Here is an 8198-nt window from a genome sequence, read left to right on the forward strand (position 1 = left end):
TTACTGTGACTAACCCTCAGTGTCTCCCCCAGTCCTCTGATTTTGTGAGAAACACATTTGTAACACCATGCAAGGATGAGGAAGAGACTCACCAATGAAGTGTCGGGAGACTTTCATATGCACCTTGTGAGTCAAAGCAGGGAGAAGCTGGGAAAAGCTCTAGAAAGACAGGCTCACTGTGAAGACTGACTCTCTGAGGTGAGGTTTGCTGTACAGGCATTGGAGGGGCTACAGTGGCTCTTCCTTGCCCTCAGTCTGAGTGATTTTTAATATCATAGCCCAAAGGAGATTCAGATAACTCTGAGAGGAAGAAGTGTGTGAGGCTGCGGGGGGGTGGGGTGAGGGGGCTGTTATAACTGGGTCTGGCTCTGATCGCAGCTCAGCAGCCTCTGCACTCTGTGGCAATGGCTGCTCACTGGCCTTCTGGCAGGAATCCCAGAGCCAGCCAGTCTGCTAGCGAGTGTGATGAGCTACCCAAAATTCCCACATCTCTGGGACAAAATGCAGTCCTCAAGCTGGAGACCTCCAAAAACTAATTTTACTGGCTCCCTCTGTGGTCTTTTAAGTTGTCCTTGATGTCGCAGGGTACTTGTGAGTATTCCCTGACTTGGCACTTGACTACTTAGCTATCTCATTTTGCTTGATGATTCAATCATTTTCATTATTTCAACAAATAATTTTTGAGCATCAGTTCAGTGCTAAGTACCTTAGTCTGCACTGGGGACACAAGGTAACAGTGGGCAAGGCAAATACAATTGCTGCAGTCACTGACAAATATTGAATGTTTCTCTCTTACATGAAATCTATTTATTCTAGATTTATTTGTTTTATATATGTGACTGATTTTCTTTCACACATATCTATGCACCACATGTGAGCCTGTCTCCTTCAGAGTTTTTTTTTTTTTTTGTGTGTGTGTGTGTGTATTATATGTGACATACAAGTAGCCCATGAGTTAATGGTGTACACAGAGGGCTGTGTTGCTAGCTGTGACACACAGGTGTTAGAAAAGGAATGGGACACTGGTTGGACACCCCCAGAGCTGGGAAGCAACTATTAAGTGGACAGAAAATGAAGACTGTTAAAAGACTTTAAAAGTTTAAAAACCACATTGAGACCTCTGCATTCTTTCATCTCCATGGTGATGGTTTGAATGACAGGTGTTGTCTATAGTCTCTGGCATTTGAATACGTGGCTCCCAGTTTGGTATATATGAGAAGACTTAGAAGGTATGACCTTGCTCGTTAAAGTATGGGCTTTGAGGTTTCATGTCTCCACATGTACATACACCTATATGTCATGCACACACACACTCACACACACACACACACACACACACACACACAACAATCCATTTTTTAAAAAATGTGTATAGAGCAACTAGTAAGGAAAAGACATGCTGGCAGTTAAGGCATCTTCAGTTGTGCTTTCTGTTGTGCTGTGAGGGTTTGGACAGCTCAGACAGCTTGCCTGCTGCCGAGGGAGACTCCTTTCACGGAACCAGTAGCACAGGCTGCACATTCAGCCAAACTACTGCTTGTAAGTCTTTAGTTCCTGTCTGAGGCTTTAGCCCAGACTTAGACATCTGTGAACGGAGACAGAGTTGCGGCGCGAGTGCACTAAGCACCTCATGATAGACTACTTAAACATCTTTAAAACATAAAAATCCTTGTTTATCTTATTTTCCGTGTATGAGTGCTTTGATTGCATGTGTGTATGTACATTGTGTGTATGTGTGTCCCTGGTGACTGTGGATCCTGTAGAACTGCGGTTTCACATGGTCATAAGCTGCTCTGAGAGTGTGGGTCCCTGAACTTCCGTTCTCTGCAGGAGTAGTAAGTGCTCTGAACTCTGGCCCCTTAACTTATTTTAAGAGTTGACTTTCAGATCTATTCCTGAAAACATCCTTTCCATAAAGAAGAGAAGGAAGTAAGCAGCCAGGTAAAAACAAACAAGTAAACAAAGCCCGGCCGGCCGCTTATCATCTGGATTCCATGTTCACTCCCGTCCTGGAACCGGAAGACTTTACCAAACCTATGCATTTGCGGAGAGAATTCTTTGTGTTTTGTTTGGTACAGCTGACAAATGAGGCAGAGATCAGGGGGACAAGGGGAAACAGAAAAGTAGCTAAGCTATGCTGCAGCGCTCAAACCTGACAGCCCCCCACCTGCTTGCCACCTGCAGCAGGAGGAGCAGCAGCAGCTCAGACCTCTGCCTCACAATGCACCTATTTACTGCTGGAGAGGGAAGCCGGAGACAGCTGCCATGTTGACAGAGCGAAGCAGCCTCAGCCCAACCTGGGAATGGAAGCTCTCCAAAAGGGCTTCAGGGAAAGGGGACAGTGAGGCACTTATGCTCAACCATAGTTCTAGGCTCCATTCCCTAGGGAGGTCTGGTGCCTCCAGAAACCTGGCCTGCAGCAGAGACCACAGGCTTAGCTGCTGTGGAGGGCAGCACTCTTTGCTTGCCAGCCTGGCTCTCTTTTATGGATGGGCCGGAGGAGAACACGGCTTTGTACTTCCTGGCTCTCTCCACAATGCCTAGTGGTCCAAAAGAGACACACACTCCTTCTAGAGATGAATGGTATAAAACTGTGAAAGTAAATATGCTTGGCCCTGCCTCTCCTAATGTCAAATACCAAGTCAAAAAACAATCTTATAAAGAAAGCTTTATTATATAGTAACGTCAAGAACAGGCCATGAGCCTCTGGAGACCAAGCACACACAGACTTTATTTTGTTTTGTTTGCTTGTTTTGTGGCACAAGGTCTTACTATGTAGCCCTTGCTGGTCTGGAATTTGATGTGTAGACCAGGCTGGACTTGAATATTTTGTAATCCTCCTGCCTGAATGCTGGGGTTATAGGAAAGCGTCACTGTATTCAGGATAGTATTTTGAGAAGTTTATATACTGTTACTGAGCTTTGGGAGGGCTGAGGACTTGCCTCTCAGCATGGTTCCTTGGATGGATTGGAGCCAACGGATAAAGAAGGAACTCCCACCACAGTAAAAGTCACTTCTCAACTGGGCAAAATGACAGAGTGAGTTTGACAATCAGAGTTTTGACACTAGAGTAGTGGTTCTCAACCTTCCTGACGCTGGGACCCTTTACTATATAGTTTTTTGTGCTGTGGTGACCCTAGTTTTTCCGTTGCTGCTTCGTAAGTGTAATTTTGCCACTGTTGTAAATTTTACTATCAACATCCATGTTTTCCAATGGTCTTAGGTGACCCCTGTGAAAGGGTCACTATCCACACATTGAGAAACATTTCAGCAGAGGCTGCTGTGGAAGCCAGTGATGGGGTGACCCGGGCTGCCGGTAGCTGTGGGCAGGAGAGGCAGCCCAGCCACTGGTGGGGAGCGAACACGGTTTCTTTCCTCTTACCTCCTTATCTCTTGCATGTTACATCATGGGGTCTGAAGAGGAACAGGTGAGGAGATGAGGAGGGGAAATGTGGGTCGGGTGAGGCTGAGAAGAGGGAAGAGGCACTCTCAGGCCAGTTCAAAGGCAGATATTTAGTAACTGACAAGGAAAGGGATGTTATTCTTCCACTCTTTACTCCACTCACCTCTGCTGTGTGTCGAAACTTTAAGTTCTAGGACAACTGAGGGTGAATGACCGGCAGGGTTTATTTTACCCAACCTCAGTGACCAACTGAAGCCAATGGCTGCACTTGGGAGATTTCCATATCTCCTCCTTCCTTCCTCCTTCCTTCTTTACCTGCTTCCTTCCCGATTTGATCTGGAGATTGAATCTAAAACGGTAAGTGCTACCACCCTGCCAGGACTTCTTAAGGGGACATGTTTCTCCAGCCGCCCTTTCCATCCTATCTTTAAAAAATCTTCTCTTGCTGGCTCACCCAGGGATATCGATCTTCTATCTAAAATTACTTCAACCTAATCCCCCAGAGTGACAGCTATTAATTTGCAAAGTCTTTACGGGAGAGGGCTGCTGTAACTCCTGATCTGTGAAGCAGCCCCTGGGCAGCAGAGATCTTAGCCCTCTTTAACCTACCAGGCTGCTCCTGCACCCTTTAGACGTCTGCCCGCAATGGCCTCACACTGAGAGGTCAGTGAAGTTATCATTTAACATATGGTTAATACATGAGAAACACCAGGCCTCTTGGCAAGAGCTGCATAGGAAGCTCTTTTCTTCACTTGTCATGACTGCAAAGAGCATAGAGCACTTGGATCTCAGAACAAGAGGGGAAGAAAGACTGTTAGGTGAGTACTAGCTCCCATGTTGACCCTTTCCTTTATGTATGGTGTGAACTGAAGCAACGCACGCTTAGCAGAGTGGTTGACCTTAAAGTGTTCTCACACACAGTTTTTAAAGGGGTGGGGGAGATGTTGGAAGCAATTGGTTTGCCTCTGTGTGATACAAAGTTTCAGAGTGAGAGGAATGTGCTCTCCCAGCATTTGCCTCTTGCAGTGGCTCAAAATTTAATAGATTATGATTCGTTACTCATTGACATTAGGCTTCTAAGGGTGATAGAAGATGATAGTCCATGGCACCTGACTACTGCCAGGGACTTATAGTATCATGGAGGAACCTGGACCTATACAGACCAACTTTATTCTCCAACTCCAACCCCAAACACACTCCTAAAATTTTGTTTGGAGAACATGGAAGGAAAGCCTTGTGTTTTTCTGATGTTGAAGAACACATTGTTCAGGGACTAATTCTCTTGAACATATTACCTTTGAGCCTCCACCAATGGGAGCGTTCCCATTTGTGATTCAGGATTATTTATCCTGTTGGGGTTGTTTGATTGTCTTCACAAATTCTTTCTTTTTCCCTTAGTGCTTATTTGACTTTCAAATTCCAGCTGATGCACATAGCCAAGGGATTTTCTAGCAGATGAAGCTCAAAGGGGGCTCTCTGCTGCTACAGACCTGCTATCAACAGGATTCTTTGTTCCAAGGTGGGACACACCTTCCCATTTGGAACTAGGTATGTTCATTTCTAACGAAGAATGCAGTCAGAACATGACGCCTTTTATTTTACATCTCAAGGAGGCATGGAGTTGATAGCTTGGTCTTGATTTTTCACTTACCTTCGGTCCAGCATCCAGCACATGGAAAGATTTTAGGGCTTTAGGATAAAGGGATGAGCGAACAGTAGCGTGGGAAGACAGCAGAAGGTTGGAGCTACGGTGCAGTGCCAGTAGACCACATGCTTTGCATGTACAGGCCCTGGTTTCAATATCCAGTGAAAGAAAAGAGGGAGAGAAAGAGGGAGGGAAGGAGAGAGGGAGCGAGGAGGATATTGAAAGAAAGAGAGAGAGGGAGAGAGGAAGGAAGGAGAGGGACTGCCTTGGAGTATGCAGGTCTGACCACTAGTATCTCATTGAATGGATTCTAATTGTCCAGCCAGGGGATTCCCAAGGAATATCTACTGCATGCTGGGCTTGGACTAATCTATGGTGTATCCAGTAGCTTGGTTTTTTTTGACTTTCATCTTTTCTCTTCCTAAAAGTGCTTTTGAAATGCATGGGAGAGAGTCTTGGGACAAACAAACAACAAACATCCCTCAAATCTCACAAACAACAATAAAACTTACACAAAGTGTTGATTAAAATTTAGTTTTTTGGGATTTGGACAGAAGCGCTTTGCTCAGTAGTAAATTCCCACACCCTTGCAAACTCCTGTCTCTATTATGGTTACAATCAGAATGAATGTTGGGAAATTCCTCTCTCCAAAGTCACATCCACTAGGTGACCCGCCACAGCTCTGAGCTTCAGTGTCTGGTTCCCACCTGTCTGTGTCTGATCACTGGCCCGTGGCCAGTAAAGCACTAGGTATTTTCTAGCTTCTTTACTTTTACTGAAATTTTAATTTGGATGCAGTGTTGATTCTAAGAGCTAAAGGAGATTTGTATTTGAGAAGAAAAAGATGAATCTCCCAGGTACCCTTTCCTGAAAAAGCTAAAGCTACTCCCTTCTGGCTCTCCCCGAGGTGGACTGTCAGGATTGCCCTCTATGAACAAGGAAGCCAGGATCTCCCTGGAAGTCAAATAGAATCTTCTGTTTATACTTCCCTTGTGACTCTGCAGTCTGGGAGTTCACTAACTTCAGGGTCACGGTGTAGCTCTCATACTGAAGTGAGACTTCTTCATTCCTTCGATGCTCATTGAATAGCAGGACGCTTTGCCACTACGACTACATCTGGTTTTAAACCCAGTTTCAAGTCTCTGGAATTTTATGTTCCCAAAGCATGTTTGCTATAGGACAGGGGATTTAAAAAGCTGCCCAATACTTGATTGGGAAACAATGAAATCATCAGATTCATGTGTCTATGGCAGAGTTTGAACGCAGTTACTTGGAGATGAACCATTCTTTTCTGAAGCAAGGACAAGTCTAGTGGCCCATGCTTGCAACATCCCAAGTGGACATTATAAGAAAATTATTTATGAAGGTATTCCCAAGAAAGAAAAAAATTTATATGCAAATGTTTTTCATTTTGTCGCACTTTTCTGAAGACTCCCTGAGGTCTTTGGAGTATCCTCAGACCCAAGAGTTCTGGGAGATGGTCTCAGTGAAGCTCAAGATATTTACGATAGAATGTCTGAACTGGCTAAAAACAAACAAGTCAACCTGTACTGACTAGTTGGTCCCTCTTTTTCTTCTACTTCTTCATTCTCTTTCTTTCAATCAAGTATGAGAGAAGAATGTATTTAAAAAATATCCCATGTATTGGGAAGGAAATTACAATATAAACTCTTAACCACTGAAGCACCTTTCTAGCTCAGTGGTTCTCACCCTTCCTAATGTTTCCACCCTTTAGCGCAGTTCCTCAAGTTGTGGTGACCCACAATCATAACATTATTTCATTGCTACTGCATAACTGTAGTTCTTCTACTGTTACACATGTAAATATCTGTGTTTTCTGATGATCTTAGGTGACATGCACACTTATAAACAGGTGTACACACACACACACACACACACACACACACACACACACACACACACGTCACACAGAATGTGAGGTAGATAGATAACACCAGCTCTCAAAATGTTATAGGGTAGGCAGTGTGATCTTGTGACCTGCAGCCAAAATGGCCAAAGGGAAGGCCTGATACCCGTGGAGGAATGAAGGTTCCTGGAGTTGTTCAGCCTGAACAGACATGAGGAAAGCCCCAGACATCAAGCTGCACTTTGCTGACTGTGATGCAGTAAGTAGTTCGGATGCAGATAACCTAAGCATCTCCCACCTCTTACAGGTGTTTGCGGATAGGAACCAGAAAGCCTGGACCATTTTGTAACTGAATGCAAAGCAGAACCCTGGGCTTGTACTATAATTTTAAACTTACTCATTAGATGATATTTTCTCATGAGTGGTTTTCCTTTGCCCCTTCTCCCCCTCCCCTTTCCCGCTCTCCTTTCTTCCTTCCTAATATTTCTCTTACCTGCGCATGTGTGTGAGCATGCACGTGCATGTGTGTGAGCATAAATGTGGAAGCTTGAGGTCCAAGTGTTTTGAGACTGGGTCTCTCATTGAACCTGGCTAATTGGTTGACTTAGAAAGCCCCAGAGATCCACTAACCCATACTCTTGACTTTTAAAATAGGTGTTCTCTGGAAGCTATCTCCAACTGATATCCATTTGCAAATGCAAATTACCTTTCTCCAAGAGATTCTCACTGGGAAACAAACCACTCCTACAGTATAATGGAAAAAAAAAAGCCTTCAAAGATACCATTGAGTTCATTTTGCGTCGGCCATATACTGCTTTTTTTTTTCGTTATAGTGTGAAATATATACACATTATAGGTTCTTTGCCTGTATATTGTGGTTTATCATTGTTTTGTGTTTTTATGGGATTCCTTTTTTTTTTCCCCCAACATGGGTGGTCTCTGCGTCTATATGTGTATCATGTGGTTTTTCCTTGGCTCTTTTTCTTATCTGGTTGTTTTGTTGTATTCTGACTTGTTTGTTTTTGGATTTATCTTATTTTATCATCCCTCAGAAGCCTGTTTGTTTTCTAAGGAGAGAGAGAATGGGTATGGATTTAGGTGGGAGGGAAGGGGAGGAGTGTTTGGTTTTGGACCTGGGACATTGGACTGAGGTGCTTATTTTACATATCAAAGCAGACCTGGTCTCCAGGTTTCCCCAGCATCTCTCAGTTCCTACCTGCCATACCCTGACCCTGTATAATACAGTCATTCTGCTCTGCATGCTGCATGCTCGCCCTCCCTCC

The 8198-nt window shown here is 44.3% G+C and overlaps 1 long non-coding RNA gene across 2 annotated transcripts; it reads left to right on the forward strand.

Moving 5' to 3' along the window:
• The first annotated feature begins 3469 nt into the window (after positions 1-3469).
• On the forward strand, positions 3470-7549 carry LOC143434919 (uncharacterized). 2 transcript variants are annotated; one of them, XR_013104781.1, is made up of 4 exons: positions 3470-3760; positions 4016-4221; positions 4802-4951; positions 7024-7549. It is a non-coding gene; the product is annotated as an uncharacterized LOC143434919 (long non-coding RNA). The 2 variants fall into 2 exon arrangements; XR_013104780.1 differs by lacking the exon at positions 3470-3760 and having other exon boundaries at positions 3767-4221.
• Positions 7550-8198: the final 649 nt, after the last annotated feature.

This window comes from Arvicanthis niloticus, chromosome 18 (genome assembly GCF_011762505.2).
Source record: "Arvicanthis niloticus isolate mArvNil1 chromosome 18, mArvNil1.pat.X, whole genome shotgun sequence".
Classification (NCBI taxonomy): Eukaryota; Metazoa; Chordata; class Mammalia; order Rodentia; family Muridae; genus Arvicanthis; species Arvicanthis niloticus.